Raw genomic sequence first — 15,963 nt, 5'->3', positions numbered from 1 at the left:
CAGCCAGCCCTAAGACAGAACTGGCCTGTGATGGAAAATCCAGTCCATGAGCACATGGCCCATCAGATGTTGCTCACAGCCTTGGTAGGGCAAGACTTAATAAAGCACCCAAGACGGATCCCAGTGCTCCAGCAGGTCTGAATGTAGCCCTTGGATGCATTTTGGGTCATTAACAATTAAACACACCTGCTGCTCTCCCCTGAAGTAACCCAAGGTACCAGACTCTCAGACACAGACACACTTCTATAATTCCTGTCTCTTCTACTCTCTTTCCATAATCAGTGTGACTTTCTGTCCCACCCAAGCCCCAGAAACCGGCCCTTCTTTCATGGAAGAACACTCGTCAATGAAGATCAAAGGAATGGCAGCATGAAGAATATGTATTCATTAGCCAACCACGGCTACCTTGGTGCTGGCGCCCTCCCCCTGAATGCACACTGATTGTCCTCCCTACTTCCCATCCTGTCCCATGAAGACCATGTGTCCACCCTCCATCTAGCCTGCAGAGGAATCTTTTTAAAATGTCCGATCAGATCATGGTATTGCCCAACAGGACACTCACCAGCAGTTTTCTATCTCTCTTAGACCAAAATCTCAACTTCCTGCAATGTCCTCAAAGGCCACGTGTGATCCAGTTTCCAACCATGTGTCTGACTTCAACTCCTACCTCCTCCCCCTTCAACCACTAGGTACCAGTCACACTAACTGTCCTTGTTGGTCCCCAAAGATGCCCAATTCCTTCTACCTTGGAACTTTTGCCTGAACTCTCTTCCATACACAGCTGGCCCCGACTTGCCAAGTAGATCTGAGCTCAAATCCCACACCGCCTTCCTTCCATTATCCAAAATAACGCTCTCAGTTGGCCACTATCATGTAATTTGTTTTCTATTCTTCGTAGCACTCAATGCCACTGAATGTTCTGCTGATTGCCCGTATCTCCCTATTAAGTCTAAGTGATCTTATTCACCCCTGTGACCCTCCTGTCTAGCATACACTAAAACGTCAATAAATATTTAATAAGTTAATGAACACATATGGAAATCAAGCCAGAGCCATCTGAACTCCCAAACCGACCCCTCCCTGGCCTCGGAAATGCACGTCTCGTCGCCCTCATTTTGATTCCGAGGTTATGACTGAAAGGGAAGAGCATGGACTCGTAAGCGACTGAATGAGAAAAGGCCTTGAGGATTTTCTGTGCACGTTCCGGCAAGGGCTGGCGGGCTCCCCTCATCCTACTGCCATCGGCAAGCCCTAGTTCGTGACTTCTTTCTCCCATCTAGAAAGGGAAAATGTTACACTTTCAGGACTTAAAGGAATTAGAAGGAGGATTTAATTTTTAAGAGAGAAAGCGAAGTCATTTAAATTGAAAACTGATCTTGCGCCTCAGACGTGCATTTGGTTTGCAAGACACATAGGCTGGAGTGATGAGAACTGACGAGGCGAGTCTGGCCTGTCCCCAGCCTGGGCTCCGGATAGCCCGCTGCCCGCTGGAGAGCTTGTTCTCTTGAGCATTTTGGTTTTATAACCCAAGTTGTGGTCCTCACAGGAGCATGGACTCTGGTTCGGCCTCTGAGATGTATTTCTGTGTTCCACCCGTTATAAGTGCACTCCCCTAAAGTAAACCAGGGTGGCAGCGGACCTTCACCACCCCAAGTGGGCAGGGGCGGGGCTGCCTCAGTACTGGGAGTTAGACCCAGAAGGTGGGGGACCAGGAAGCAGAGATGTCAGAAACACAAGCCCTGGCCTTCCCTGGGGAAACTACAAAGGGAAGTATACCTTTCAGTGCCCCCACTTCATAGACCCTAGGGATAAGCTGGGGGCAGAAGCCACCTACCAGGTGCGATGGAGGCAACTAACTTCTGGCTCTTTCTCATGTGATTCTCTCACCCCTGGAATTATTTGGTAGATTCATCTCCTTTATCCCAATCCTCCTCTCCCCATATGACTTAGACACTACAATTTTCAAATGATTTATTTACTGAATATCTTAGCAACTACCTTGAGATGGCTGATCAAAGGGGGAAGAACACAGGATATATGTCTGTTTTAAGACACCACCCTAGTATTTATGTACCTAACAAAAATGATAGTCATACGTTTTTAAAAAAATCATGGATTTGATTTTAAAAGGCTTTTTATTGGAAAAGAATTGTCTGCAAGGGATACAAATGTTATGTGCAGGATGAGAGTATGAGGACTTCTTTTGCAGAAGAAAATAGATCGATAGGAAAAAGGCCAGGGATACATACCATGGTTTGAAGTGGTTATTTCAGGTGGTAGATTGTGATTTCTGGGTGTGTAGGGTGTGTATGTGTAGTGTGTGTCTGCATTTGGTTATGTGTTTTTCTGATTGCCACAACTAATTTAGCATTTATCCTGAACTAATTTTATAATTAGAAATATAGGCAACACTTGTTTTGAATGGATTTCTGTTGGAAATGAGCCTGAGAAGGAGGCCATAAGCTTAAATCAAAGACCAAACACATGGGCTGCTTGCTGAGTCGGGCACCAAGGAATAACATCCTTCGTGGGGCAGGTAGCTCTGTGTGAAAGGGATGGCCGGCCTGGACCTCAGCCACAGTGAGGTCCACGGAAGGCTGTCAACCAAGCCAGTAAGACATGTCTTTTGGGAAGGCTCTGGCTCCTGTCAATCCTCCCCCGACCCTCTCTTCCCAGGACTGGTTAACAATATTCCCAATGGGCTCCAGTCCATGGGAGTCTGGGACATAGTTCACTGGTTCAAGGGTTGAGCGATACCCCAGGCTGGACCATCAGATCCTTTCCTGAGAGTCGGGAGCTTGAATGGAGACACACAGAGGCTGGTGGTGTTTGTAGCTGAGCCACTGCAGTGTCAACCTTGGTACCCTTGACACTCTGAGCCAGATAATTCTGAACAATTCTGAATAATTCAGGTTGTCCTATACTGTGCAGGGTGCCAGAAGCACCCCCTTCCAGTTGTGACAACTAAAACTGTCTCTAGATACGGCCAAAATGCCCCTGGAGGGCAAAATCTGCCTGCTGAGACCCACGCACCTGGAGAGAATATCCATAAACTCTACCTGCCAAGGTCTCAGCCTGCCCTACCTCCTGAACTCCCCTAGACTTGATATCCCCCTCCCCCCTCTTTTGAATCCAAGCGTCTCTGTGCATGCAACTGTTTATGCACCAGAAGTAAAAAAAAAAAAAAGTAAAAATATAAACAACTCCCCTAGTTTATTTTTGTTAAGCTAGCCAGGATTGGTTTCTGTTCCTTCAACCAAAGGGACCTTAACATAAATACCCACATTCAAGAATCATCTTTGGTTTTCTTTTTCTCTTTATTTCTTTTTTATTTTTAATTAATTAATTAATTAATTAGAGAGGAAAGGAAAGGGAGAGAGAGAGAGAGAGAGAGAGAGAGAGAGAGAGAGAGAGATCGATGTGAGAGCAAAACATCAATCACTACCTACTGCATGCCCTCTACCTGACTGGGAATCAAACAAGCAACCTTTCAGTGCATGGGATGATGACCAGCCAACTGAGCCACACCAGCCTGGGCCTTTGTTTCTTTGTCTATCACCACCTCCACCAGGCCCCTGAGCATTAGGTTCCCCCACACTCCTCTTTGGTTTCTTAACATTCAAAATGGTGCAGATCATCTGCCCTCTTGTAACCCACAGAAGGCCAAACCATGCTCCATTCAACTGATTCCTGATGTGGGAGCCCAGCTGAGCACACAGGCATGAATGAATGAAGCAGACACACCTGGGCCATAGGGACACTGGAAGAAATATACATGCAGACAGCATCGCACACTCCAACGCCACAGCCCCTCTGATAAGAATCCCATATGCTCTGCACTGCCCATCGCGATGGAGGGCTTTTATCCACCCCAGGCCACCCCATCCCCACACGACAAATGGGAGCGCTCGTCTCTACAACAGAGACAGAGGTGGGACTCGGCGGCTGATGACTGGCATTCTGTGTGATGGTGAGTGCCTCCAGCATCTGTTCGCCCCCCCCGCACCAATCATAGGCCCTCTGGCAAGCAGTAGTACCAAGTCCCTCAGCTAAGTCACAATGGGAACCGCCTGCCAAACACCAGGTGTGAAATAAGCCCTAGCTCATGAGAGTCCATGAGCCCCCACCCGAATCCTGGAAAAGTCTGCAGGCAAATGCAGGGCAGCCCACATGGCCAGTCTCCACCAGGCGGGGGAGCCGCCTTATTAAGATGGTCATTGGACAGTCCATGTCAATTTCACATTTTCTGTCAAAACTTCGTGGATAGCAGGCACCTTGGTGTTTATGCCTCTCACCGGAGAGAATGCAGAGCTGCTGAAGAGAGAAATACCACGCCACCACAGGAACAATAGGAGACATCACTTGCAAGCTGTCCGCAGCCCCTGGAGTAACTGACATGTTTGACAGAGAATGTGTGTTGGTAAGTTGCTTGATTTGTGTTTAAAGAGAAAAAGGAAAGTGTATTTCCAGGAGGTTTAGACATTGATAACCAAAAAGAAGCTCTTGTACACAAAGCCACAAGGACCATGTCCCAGCAGTCCCCTCCTGGCCTGTGGTCGCGCCCCACCTCCCGCTTTGATCATCTCCCCAGGAACCAGGCTCCACAGGAAACAAGACCTCCTGGCAGAGAACTGCAAGGCAGAAAGCTGATCAGAAATGACAGAGGCACAAAACCAAGTTAGCCTTCTGCTCAGAAGAGGTTATACGGGTAAGAGACAAGGCTGTTCCCCCACAGAGGATGGGAGATGGCTCCAAAGCCACACAGAGCCCCCCGTCCTTGAGAGTACAGACTAGAGCCCTTCTGCCAGGTGGAAACCCCAGGTCTGGGAGTGAGGGCAGCGTTTTCCTTTGCTGAGCTTTGTAAAGTAAGTCTTCCTAGAAAGGTTTGGAAGAGCAGAAATATTCTATGGAAATTATGTGCCCAGTGGCGTGACTAGCAGCAGCAGCAATAGAAATAATAATATACTATTATCACATAATTTAATAATTATAATATTTAATCATATAGTGTTATTATTACATAGTGTCATATCATACACGTGCATTATGTAAATAACAATATTGTCATTATACAATAACAATAAAATGTATTATATGATATATAATATATAATGATTAAAATATTACCTAATGTATAATGTAGTAATTATTGTAGTATATAAAATATTAGATGAGTGATACATGATATTACATATAATTATTATGATTCATTTTATGCATCATTATATAATGGATATGTCATTATATACTTTTCAATATATATAATTATATATTATATGATATATTATATATGATTATATATAACAAGTATGCTTATGTAAGTGCATATTATTACACATACATAATATATAACATGTGCTAATAATTATGTAATCCTTATTATATTATTATTTCTATCCTTTATTTAAATCTTACTATATATCAACTGCCAACGTAAGTGCCTTATAAGTATTAACTCATCTTATCCTCTAAACTTTAGAGTCTAAAGCAGTGGTCGGCAAACTTATTAGTCAACAGAGCCAAATATCAATAGTACAACGATTGAAATTTCTTTTGAGAGTCAATTTTTTTTTAAACTTAAACTTCTTCTAATGCCACTTCTTCAAAATAGACTCGCCCAGGCAGTGGTATTTTGTGGAAGAGCCACACTCAAGGAGCCAAAGAGCCGCATGTGGCTCGCGAGCCGCAGTTTGCCGACCACTGGTCTAAAGCAACCCTGGTATTGTCCCCACCCCATGGAAGAGGATGATACAGCATGGATTCAGGTACTTTTACTATGATCTACAGCATGGATCTGGATGCTTTACTATGTTCTACAGCAGGGGTCCTCAAACTTTTTAAACAGGGGGCCAGTTCACTGTCCCTCAGACCGTTGGAGGGCCGGACTATAGTTTAAAAAAAACTATGAACAAATTCCTCTGCACACTGCACATATCTTATTTTGAAGTAAAAAAAACAAAACAGCAAAAACACCCGCATGTGGCCCGCGGGCCGTAGTTTGAGGACGCCTGTTCTACAGCATGGATCTGGGTGCTTTACTGTGTCTGGTATTGTCCCCACCCCATGGAGGAGGATGCTTCAGCATGGATTCAGGTACTTTACTATGTTCTACAGCATGGATCCGGGTGCTTTACTGTGTCTGTTTTACAGGTGAGGAGCCCACAGCACAGAGTGGTTCAGGACCTTCCTCAGGGAGGCAGAGCTGAGTGTCTCGCCTGGTAGTCTCCCTGGAGAGCTCGCATCCTTAGGAAATACAAGAATTGGCTCCCACATGTAGCGAACACGCAATCTTGCCTGCATTATTTGTTTGTTTTAATGTTGGTTGTGATGGTGTTGTTGTGTGCTTGCAAACAAACTCACTAATATGTTTATTGAGTATAATCCCTGGGCCAGGCATTGTGCTATGGGCTTTATATGCTTTGGTTCCTTTAACTGCCAGCTAACAAGGTGAATGATGCCCAGAGAGGGTACGAATCCTGCCAAGGTCACAGAGGTAATGAGAGGTGCCCAAGGTCACCCAGGTGGAGGCAGGAGATGAACCCAGCGGTCTGCTCCAGAACCCACACCCCTCCACTCTTCTGTTCACCTGTTCCTTCCTCTCTAAAATGCAACACTTCCATTATATTTTATGGAGCCCACACCCCTACACCTTGCACACAGCCGGGTACATAGTAGATGTCTGAAAACAAGCAGCTGTCCTTGGTTTCGTTCTCACTAAACGCGAAAAGCCCAGTAGGTATTTTCTTCCAAGAAAACGACGGAAAGATGAGTTTATGAGACCGTCTGTTCCGAGGGCAGATCCTCTGTCCCTTTTAAACTGCAGCAAAGCCCCTGCATTGCTGGTCACCACCAGTCCCCGAATCCACCTGCTCACGGGAAACCCGGGATTGCCAGAGAAGCATGCGGCTTCCAGGGCCCTGCTCCCTGCCACGCTGATGTAGATGCTCCAGGGGTCAGGGTGGACACCTGCTTTGCTAATGATTTTGCCTGCATTCTGGTCAGCAGCAGGACTGCTAAACACCTTGATGCAGGATGTCCTCAAAGCAACCCGGGGAGCTGTGTGTTTCCCCGAGGGTTGCCACAAGCTGCCCCGTGCCAGTCGGCAGTCTTGCGGCTCACACAGCCTCCCTGCCACCGAGCACTGACAGATGGAAGCTATTCTTATTATTTAACATTTATTAAGCTCCCACGGTGTCCCAGGAGCTGCATGGAACAGGGGTGTGGGTGGTCCCAAAACGTCTGTCCCCAGAAGGCTGTGGCCACATGGAGGGGCGGGGATGGGCGTCTCCTTCCCTTGTCAAAGCCCACCCTCCCCCTCCTCCCAAACAGTTCCAGCTTCAGCCCCAGATGTCCTGATGGAGCCTGTGGACAAAGATGTGGGCGAGGATTCAGCATGACCGAGACCTGCACATCCTCCTTCATGCTTTGTCTCGCTTCCCCAGCTCCCCAGGCTGTCGGCTAGGGAGTGGGAGAACTGTGGGTTCACGCCACCCAAGGTCATGTGCTGAGGATGTCCAAGCCATCCCTCCCTCTTCCCTGCCTTCCGTGATGGCACCCCGTTCTGTCCAGCTTCTCTAAAAATAGTGTGGTGAGGGCCTGGGGGGGTGTGGGGTGGAGGGTTCAATGGGAAAAAAGGGGGCATATGAATTATTTTCAACAATAAAGATAAATTTAAAAATCTGTATCCAGTGGTTATGAGGAATCTCTGTCGAGTGTGGGCACAGAGAGCTGCAAACCTGCCTGCCACCCCCAAACCCGGAGCATCTTCATAAGCAAAGGAAAGGGAAGCAACCCAGAGCATCATGCAAAACCCGGACAGCAGCACTGGTGGCCTCCCTTACGGGGTTCCCGCACAGAGCGGGCGCTGCTCTCGGTGCTTCCCAGACATCACCCCAGCAAATCCTTTTTGGAGGTGAGTGTGACTGGCCTCGGTGTCACGCTGAGATAGTGGGGACAGTCACACCAATGGAATCTGACAGGTGATGCCCCATATCACACAGGGGCCGGATGCCGGCTCAGATGGCCTTGGCATTGTCATGCTGCCCGCATAACATCACGGCTGTGCTGCAAAGCTCTCATAGGTGTTCATGTTTGAGCTCTTTTATCCTGACAGAGACTTTGGGAGGCAGAACATACGGGATATCACTCCCCTTTTATAGAGAAGGAAGCAGAGGCTCAGCAAGGTCAAGTAACTTCCCCAAAGCACCAAGGGAGGGTCATGGCCAGAGGCTGGTTGCCCTGGTCTAAATCCTTAACTGGGCTGCCTCATGAAACAAGAAGAAATAGCTCTTGGGAGAGTAGTTTCTGGGAACCCTGGACACTGGACAAGCTGGCTGCCTCTCAGTCCCCACACCCTGTCCACCCTCAGGAGCCCAGGAGGAGTAGAGAGTGGGAGGGAAGGTGACAGCTGAGGAGGCCGCCTTCAGGCCCAGCAGTGATGTGGAGACTCTACGGCCTTCCTCCAGGCCAGAAGGAAGGGCCGGGCAGGGCTGCTCATGGCGTCAGAGACAGGGCTCTTGCTGTGATTCCTCCTCTTCCCAAAAACAAAACAGCCCGGCTGGTGTGGCTCAGTGGTTGAGCAGCAACCTATGAACCAGGCGATCACTGTTGGATTCCTGGTCAGGGCACATGCCTGGGTTGCGGGCTCGATCCCCAGTGGGGGCATGCAGGAGGCAGCTGATCAATGATTCTCTATCATCATTGATGTTTCTCTCTCTCTCTCTCTCTCTCTCTCTCTCTCTTCCTCTCTCTGAAATTAGTAAAAACATTTAAAATAAGTGAAAAAACAACCCTTTGTCCCTCCAAAAATGTCCGAAATTCTGCCCTTTGGGAAGGATGGAGAACCTGTCTATCGGAGCCATCTTCCTGGGATGGTAGCAAAACCTGCCTGGTTAAGACCTCCTATTGGGCGAGATGAGTGGGTCTAGGGCTCTGTAGGTTTCCACCTTCAAGCAGTTCTGCTTAACTTCTGACTCTACTGCCCACGGCCTGGCTATGAGGACAGAAACCGTCTTAGTCATCCAGTGTCTCAGTGCTTAGAAGGGAACACAGCATGGACCCCATGATAATCAATAAATAATGCCTTTGCTGAGGGAATGCATTTCACAGTCCCTCTCTTCCTCCTTTGACGAGCCCAAAGATTTCAAGTTAGAATCTGGGGATTGTGGGAAACAACGGTGCTCGATGCCCAGAGGAAAAGACCTGTGGGGTATTGAGTTCAATGTTTCTGGGCACCTCTTAGGGTCCGGCAGTTAATCAAGCCGTGCTGGCTGCCTGCTTGCTGGTGGGATGTATGTGTGATAGGTCGGTCTATCTTTAGACGGGAAAGGAACATAAACAGGGCAGAGTATCTCCATAATAAATCACCCGGGGAAAGCACTTACCCAAAACAACCTTGAAAAGACAGGGAGGGGGCTCTCTTCACCAGCCCGGGCTCAGATTGCTGAACACCAAGGCAGCAGCGAGGAGTGTGAAACCCACAAGTCCCTCCAGCCCAGCGAGACCCATGCCAGGGTATTATAAAAAGCTCACTTGCTGATATAGCATGCCATTAAAATGATCAAAATGACAGATGGCTGCTGCAGAAACACATCCTTTTTATAGGACTGATCTTCATCAGAAGAGCCTGACAGTGTCCCTTTAATCTTTTAATTAAAAGGAACGCATTTCTCCAAAACAGAACGGACTTTCTTATTTCTGGATTTGTTCATGGAGGAATTGCGAATGGACGAAGTGATGTGCTTGCATGGTCTGAAAAGCCCATTCTTGCCTCCGTTAGAGGATGTCCTTCTCAGAACATCTTCACTTCCCTAGATCCTGGTGTTCTCACCTGTAAAGGAGTGAAAATGCGCCCCCTCCCCACACACACACCCTACTGGGAGGCACGAGTGCAATGACTTTAGGTGGGAAGACGCTGAGTATATTGCCATATCTGCGTCTGATGCACCTGATCGTGAGTAGAGACATGAGATGCACTAGATGATGGTCAATTTGCCTGGTGAGTATGACCACTGGCAAAGAGCCATCGGGGTAAGTAAGATCAGAAACCCAGCCCTCTCTTCCATGGGGAGGGTGTGTGTGCGGGGTTTGGGAGAGAAAAACCCACACGTTGGGATGTTTGCAATGGTTTCAGCTATCATTGTTGTTGATAACGAGAACCTAGTGTTTACCTGTGCAGTGCCCTGTCCAGGACTCTCTTTACCTCCACTCACAACCCTTGCAGCTCAGGTAACGCTGAGCCCACCTTCCAGGCCTGCTGTGGGCAGTCAGATCCAGGGGACCGGTTTGGGGATGGGCACGGCCCACAAGGTGAGCCTAGGAGCCTGCGCTCTGGAATTTTGCAGAAGGAGTTGGGACAGAGGCTTGCTGAGCTGGGCTGGGATGTAAGCCTGCGATGGCAGGGGGCCATCTGCGCCACCACTTGGACATGGTATGCTCGCAAACGAAGGTCCAGTGGGACAGCCACTGCAGGGGCCTAGGAATTCAACTGAGCCTGAAACCAGGCATTTCCTTTTCGCTCTCTACCGATGTAGATTAGATTTTGTCACTTACAGATAAAAGAGCTCTGAATAAACACCTATTCTCCCCCCTCCCTTGAGAATACACAATACAGAATTAATATCATATACATGTGTGTATATGTATGTGTACATCTCAGGATATAAGATACATGTGGGCACTGAGTTTGTGTGTATTGCATTCTGCTTCCTCACCCTCTCCTAGTTCACAGCCCCGCATATAGTAGGTGCTTAATAAATAATCACCGACCGAAGAGATGAATCACATTTAAAGCTCACCGCCCCTTTGCAAGACAGGTATTCCTGCTTTCACTGCGCCGCAGTGCAAACAGCCCTGGAGAGGTTAATTGACAAGCCCAAGGCCACACGCTTAGTACATGCCAGAGCCAATCTATCAACCCGGGCCCGCCTGACTCCAAACTCTCTTCGGAGAATTTGCCACCTCCCTGACTCTTTAATTTAGTCTGCTGTTGACACGGCCTCTTTGGCAGCACAGAAAAGTCACTCAGTGACTAAGACAGAGCTGCCTGGAGGGATAGGGCACCGGCAGCCTTGCGTGCTGAGTCCTTTCCCAACCCGCAGACACGCAGAGCACGCAGATAGCCCTGCAGGGCAGCAGTGTCGAAATCTGAAAATGGCTCCACCAGCCACAGAGCTAAACAAGCTTATTTCTTTTAAGTTTGCCCAGAAATGTATCCAAATGACCAGCAAGGTGCCCATAGTCCCCCCCCCCCCCGCCCCCGTCTCTCTGTAGGGGTGGTTATTCCCAGTCTATCGCTGAAACAAGCACTCGGCTAATGCCTGGCGTGGCTACACATGTGTGGGCAGATCTCCCATAACATACATGGCCACATCCAACCAGGCTGAGTTCTGCTTCAAAATCCAGAGGGCAGGGTTTGTTTAGACATCGCTGCCCGCCTCAGAGAGCCTTTAATCAGTGTTTCTCTGCCACCGCCTGGTTCTGTGAACTTGAAGTAGGAAAACAGCCTTCAGGGAGCTTATGGTCTCAGAAAGAAAGCGGGGAGGGGGGGAGGGGGGGTCAAGACCCAAATCCAGGGAATTTCATGTCCACCTGCTGGGTCTCAGAAGGGTGCTATGCAGCCCGGTCCTACGTGGACCACACAGAGACTCAGGGCTTAGGGACTCCATTTCTGACATTCCTTCCAGCCCCTTTTGCCCTCTACTGTGTGACTTTTGAGACCTATGTTTAAACAATGCCAACTCCCATAGTGCCAAGGGTTGGGGAAGACACTTGAAGGTCTACTTCATGTGTGAATCCAGCCCTGTGAATTCACCCGCACCCTCCACTCTGTTAGGGAGGGCTTTCTCCTTTGCTCGCTGAGGGATGTCTGAGGTTGCTCTACAGCCTGACTCCAGTGCCACCTTTCCCTTTAAACTCCCTCCCCCACCCCAGCGATACCCACCTGCTCCTTCTCCTGGGTTTTCCTAGGCGCCCCTGTGGATACTCCTGGTCAATGGATGGGAGGATCTGGCCCAATAGAATCGCCCAAACCTCAGCTCTGTCGCTGAAATTCTATGTGACCCTGGGCAAGTTATTTTTCTCTAAGAGTAAGGTTTAGTGTCTCCATATGCAAAGGGGGTGTTATAATGCAGGACTGTGATTCATTATCGGAGACCTTTGGGTTGTATTTTGAAAGTCACTTTATTTTTATTTTTTCAGAAAGGTATTTCAGTGGAAACCCTGATTATGTAACCCCCTCAGCAGGGTCTGGGACAACACCTTGAAACCAAGCACATTCATACTCCTGCAGCAAAATATCTGAATACTCACACTAAGTGGGGTAAAGAAAGTATAAATGGCAAATAGCATTTCAGGTCAATTTTCTTCCTAAATGAGGCTTTGGGCCAAATTCTTTCCAAAAGCCCCTGATTTTCAGAGCTTTTTGAAAATTAAAAATACAGGAAAGGGATGGTGAACCAAGAGTACTCAATTTCAGAGTTATTGTGAGAATAACAGAGAATATAGTAAGCATTTAGCACAGTGCCTGACACGTAGCAAATATTCGATAATTGTTACTTATCATTACATCCTGCTACTTTAAAAAAATCCTCATTCAAACATATGTTTTTATTAATTTCTACAGAGAGAGGAAGGGAGAGAGAGAAAAAAAAACACATTAATGTGAGAGAGAAATATCGGCTGGGCTGCCTCCCCTACACACCTTGACTGGGAACCGAACCTGCAATGCTTTGTTGTATAGGAAGATGTTCCAACCAACTGAGCCGCCCAGCCAGGGATTCCTGCAGCTTTTCTTACATTATCACAGTTTTGTGCTTATAGAGTGCTCTCCTCCCCTCCGCTATGAACCCACAGGCCAGTGAGGTGCCTGTCACTTCTTTCCCAGAGCCTAGAACAATGCTGATTAGGTTATGTGTTCAGCGTATGAAAAGCTACATGAACAAATGCATGGAGAGGTAGATGTGGCTTTGTTTCCACTGCCCTCGATCTGGGAATATGTCTTCTGACTCCTTATTGGAATTCCTGAAGGAGAGAGGAATTGTGTGACCCAGTATGAAGAATATTCTGGCTGTGTAAGGACAAAGGGCTTATCTGTCGAACAGATATCTGGAGTGAAGGGTACAATCCTGAACTTGCAGCCCAGGCCCAACAGTATCTTAGACTCAGGCACTCACCAGATTAACCAGAGACAATGCCATCGTTTTGATTGTATTGTTTGGCATTATACAGCCATGGTCCATGGCTTGGCAAGTCCTCTCGGTAGCTTCTGGGCTCAGGACTGAATTGACAACGGACTTGGTCAGAACCTCCTTTGTTCTCAGGTCAGAAACTCATTGATCATTCAAGGTACCATGGGCAATTTAGAAGTAAATAGACAGGTTCAATAGGAACATGCATGGGTTCTTCTTATCCAACAATACCAAGATGGAGGCCTATGCCAAGGGAAGAGGAGCAATGTTTAGACAACACATGTGGTAATCTTGCTTTTTTCCTTTTCCCTTCTGCTTATTAGCATCCATGAAAAAGTGCAGCCCTAGCTGGCTTGGCTCAGTGGATAGAGTGTAGGTCTGTGGACTGAAGGGTCCCAGGTTCCATTCTGGCCAAGGGCACATGCCAGGATTTTGGGCTCGATCCCCTCCCCAGTAGGGGGCATGCAGGAGGCAGCCAATCAATGATTCTCTCTCATCATTGATGTTTCTCTCTATATATATCCCTCTCCCTTCCTCTCTGAAATCAATAAAAATATATTAAAAAAAAAAAAGAAGAAAAAGTACAAACCGGGTTAGCTCAATCCCCCATAGGAATTCTTGAATTCTTTGCATGGCTAAAAGGAAAAACGATCCACCTTGCTATGTGTTCAACAAGGTTAGACTAGATGATGGGTTCAATGGGTCCACTGTGGTAAAGATTCTGGTTTTCCTGGGAGATGGTGGCTGGGGCCAGTGTTAACTATCAACTCTACTCCTAGAACAAAGGAGCCAGGTGAGTACCTCCCTCAGCTCCATCAGGAAACACCTCCATTCACTGTCTTTGCAGAATAAGGCGGTGCTCTCCTCTCACAATATCTGGTCTACTAAATATTTTTTCTCTGACTTCAAAGACAGAAACAGGGCGATGCTGGTCTGAACTTTGAAAGTGGCACCTGGAGGACCTATGAAAAGGAAGTTCTCCTGCCATAGAAGCCCTGGCTCTAGAGCGTGGGAAGACTGCGATGTAACAACCGTGCCACGTGGCCACTGTGGCTCTGTTTGCACACCCCTTGTCCACGGGGGTTTGCTAGCAGTGATGGAGAACACGGTCTGCTTTGGATCATGTTCATGTCTTGCTGAGGATATTATTAAGGGTGGGTGGCTCCTTCATTAGAGGAAATCCCTGGTATCTTGAAAAGGTGGGAAGAAACCCACAAGATCAAGGAACTGGTAGGCCAGCTGATACAGTCTGGGGGAATGCTGGGAGGCGGCTATCGGCGCATCACTGAGAGGTGACTGTGTGCGTGCGAGTGTTAGGATTTTTCTCCCTTCGAGTTGCGCTTCTTCCCTTTGCACACATTGCTGCAATGGGGTGCCCTGAGTTTTGTGATGTCCATGGGCAAATACCATGGGCTCGCTCAGCAAACCAGAGGTGAAGCTAGTCTCTCCTGGCCACGGCATTTCAGAGTGTCCATGGGGGTGGGAGAGAAAAGGGAGGAAGCCTGTCACCGTAGCTGGTCCCAGGCTCCCTGCTGCTCTACTTCTCTGACTTACAGGTAACTAGTTACGGAAGGTGTCAGTGGGAAAACAAACTATGATTGGGCTAAGATTTGCAAGTAAAATCACTTGTTTCTTCCAAAAATAGCCGGATACGTTTCTTAAACGCCCTGCGAAGGAGGAAGAAATAGGGTCTCCCCAATTTCTCAGCTGGCCCGTGCATCTTCTCATCTATCACCGGGGTAATACGTCCAGAGTGGCATTTCGTAATGACAGCAACATTCCAGCAAATCAATAGTTATTTAATTCCCAACAAGCTCCCGAGTCCATTAAGCCTGATTACATTCACCCATTGCAGTGGGTGCCGTTATTTTTCCTGCACCGGCACTTAATCTATAACAGGAACTTATGAGAACTTTCAAAAGCAATTTCAGCATCAATCAGCATAGAGTGAAGGGCACCATTTGCTTGTAATTATTTATCAGACGGGGTGGCAGAGGGTCGGACCAAACTCTAGTGGCCGACCTTCACCCCAGGTTTCCAATAGAACAAAGGCCTTCGGATTTGCCACTAAGTCCTACTTCAGACTCCACACAGGCCACGCTGGCCTGCTTATGCCAGGGAACACAGAAGGATTCCCAGGTCGTGAAGGCCCGTTCATTCTCTAGGCAGTCCATTTATTTCTCACATGCAACACGGAGCCTGGAATTCAGCAACAGTCATAAATCTGGGATGACCAAATGTTTTGTTATTACTTAGAATCACCCTTGACTGTCTCACATCACCGAGGTTCTTTCAGTTAATAAGCAACATTCAGAAAAGGAGGGAAAAAAGGTTTTTGACCACAATCCTCCCCAGAAATTTTAATGAATAAGCCAGGGTGTGGCAAAATGTTAAAATTTCACAAGGTTGCAGGGAAAAGGACATACTAAGTGCATTTAGTTTCCCTCTCCTGTAGGCACAAGACACAGACTGTCTTACAAAGGGATGCCTGTTCCAAAACAAGCAAACAAAAAACACAACAGCCAAAACCAGCCGGGATTTCCATGACGTTTATGCTCTATCGCCAGTAGCTGTGAGCTGTCCACCGAGGACTTCAGACACGCACCCAGAATCCAATGCTAGTTTAAAAAGACAAACTGTTGAGAAGAAAATATCTTACTCAGAGACCATTCTCCCTGCACAGAAATAAGAGCCTAAAACATAAAACCAATGCACATTCCAATCCTCCCCTTTCTTGCCATCATCAAGAAGCAAAGAGCCGGTAAGACTTTCCTAG

General features: G+C 47.6%; 1 protein-coding gene across 16 annotated transcripts in view; it reads right to left on the bottom strand.

Moving 5' to 3' along the window:
* Positions 1–15,963, bottom strand: part of RBFOX1 (RNA binding fox-1 homolog 1) — a gene marked incomplete at both ends in the record, with an annotated part of 1,044,696 nt that overhangs the window by 327,851 nt on the left and 700,882 nt on the right. The gene's annotated exons all lie outside the window — the stretch shown is intronic.

Source organism: Cnephaeus nilssonii (genome assembly GCF_951640355.1).
Source record: "Cnephaeus nilssonii genome assembly, chromosome: 2".
Taxonomy (NCBI): domain Eukaryota; kingdom Metazoa; phylum Chordata; class Mammalia; order Chiroptera; family Vespertilionidae; genus Cnephaeus; species Cnephaeus nilssonii.
The sequence above is the reverse complement of the archived record's forward strand: the minus strand, read 5'-3'. Positions and strand labels throughout refer to the sequence as shown.